The sequence below is a fragment of the Morone saxatilis genome, unplaced genomic scaffold, assembly GCF_004916995.1.
Source record: "Morone saxatilis isolate NCDOM2014 unplaced genomic scaffold, NCSU_SB_2.0 Contig18, whole genome shotgun sequence".
Taxonomy (NCBI): Eukaryota; Metazoa; Chordata; class Actinopteri; family Moronidae; genus Morone; species Morone saxatilis.
The window spans coordinates 27,587,730-27,589,847 of record NW_023339740.1 but is presented as its reverse complement, the minus strand read 5'-3'; positions in this window follow the sequence as shown (position 1 = coordinate 27,589,847).

Genomic DNA, 2,118 nt, shown 5'->3' with positions numbered 1-2,118 from the left:
TCTCTCCAACAAGAAGGCCTCACACAGGTTCTTTAAAGCCAGGTTTATAGGTGGGTTATCCTTCGAAGATCTTCTCTTACAAACTGGACACTCACGTGTTTTTTTCTCTGTCCACCAGCTCTTCAGACAGTCTCTACAGAAGTTGTGGCTACATAAAAGCAGTACGGGATTCCTAAAGACGTCATGACAGATCGGACAGTAGAGCTGCTCCTCTGATTTTGAAGCCATTTCTCTGAAAACACAAACAGAAAGTACAGTCAGTCAGTCAGTCAGTCAGTCAGTCTCTCCTCCCTCCTCTAACAGCTTCACTGAAGATTCACATTCACTTTGAGCTTTTAGTCAAACTTACATTTAGCAGGTTGAAGCAGTAGTGTTGTAATTCTTCTACTTTTTCTTCTACTTCTCTCTGCTGTAGCTGAACTCACTCAGAGGAAGTTGTTAGTTTGGTCTGATGTTGAATCTGATCATCTGTGTTCGAGTCTGTGTGTCTTATCTATAATGAGGAAGAATAACAGACTGTTTCCTGGTTTGTCATTAGTGAGTCGGGTGAGGGGCGGAGCTTTATTGGACCTCCTCTGCTTCACAGGTGTGAGTGTGTTTTAGTTTTGTTTCATAGCTGGAAATGTAGATTGATTGTAACACCGTGAATGTGCTGCTCAGTAAATAAAATCACAAACTGCGTGTTAAGTTTTGATATATATCTTTTATGCACACAGAGGCTTGAGTACTAAGGGAAAGGCATATTCAGAGAACTTTAATGAAGTCTGGATGTTATTTTTATGGACATGTTGACCTGATGTAGGGATCACACAAAAGATCAGAAACAATCATCTGATATTTTGGACAGAAGTCAGACAGGAAGACAGATTGATTGACCGACCAATATTGACCTCTTTACATCCTGAGTGGGGAGAAAATACTGAATATTGGCCGATAACTGTTTATAAATAAAACATAAGCACATATTAATACCAGATGATGCATGTTATCTTTAAACCAAATTAATTCTTAGACATTAGTTCTACACTTATTTGTAGAATTTATAGTGTATAGACCTGAGTTATCTGAAATAATCCCACTTGTTTCTCAGTAATAAAAACTAAAATGTACATATTATTAAAAACAGAAGAAAACATACTGAGTTATTATAAAAAACTGGTGTCTGTTAGACAGAATATTGCTTTGAAACTATATTAGGAAAGTCCTATTTGGCTCCCCACTGCACTGAACTAGCTAACTTACTGTATAAAAAGTAGTGAAAACCAGCTCCACCTGGAGCAGCTGCAGCAGTAAAAAGTAACTTACACACTTATGCATCAGTAATAATATCATATGTTACATAAAACTCACAGGAAATGTATTTTTCTGCACAATGAGTACTTTACTGATAAACTGTCAGGGATACTTAAGTAGGATTTTGAATGAAGTACTTTCACCTGTAACAGAGATTTCTTACATTGTTGAACTGGTGCTTTTACTCCAGTAAAGGATCTGAGTGCTTCCTCTACATAAAGGGTTGGGATTGATCGAGTGGAACTGGAATGAATGTAGGGCTACTTTTACACTGCAAGCCTCAGGAAGTATCAGATTCCAGTGGGAACAGGTTCAATGTAAATCTAGAGTGACGTAAAAGTCATATTAATATGGATATGATGGATATGATATGGATAAAAAAAGACCTGAATCTGATTTGGACCATAATAAAGTGATAAAATGGCCTAAATCAGAACTTAAAAGATCAGATTCTTTGTGATCTCATTTAATAAACTTGTGCTTGCAGTGTGAATGCAGCCTAATTAAACTGCACTCAGAATATGAGATTATTGATCCATTAAACCTTTGCTGAAAGAACTAAAATCAAACCAATATGCAGTTTGATTAAATAGTTTGACCTTTATGTAAAACAGTACGAGGTGTCTTTGTGGTTCGGGCAGAGCTGTGGTCCTTTGTCTTGGTGCTTTCTGATTGGTCTTCAGCTCCACCTCCAACAGCGTTCGTGCTCACTGATACTGAGAGTCTTGGAAGGCAAATAAAGTCATATTACCACAGACCTTCAGTGGTAATATCTTCAGTTTATCCCAGCTGTTAATGTACGGAAACATCCTCTCAGTGAAAGTG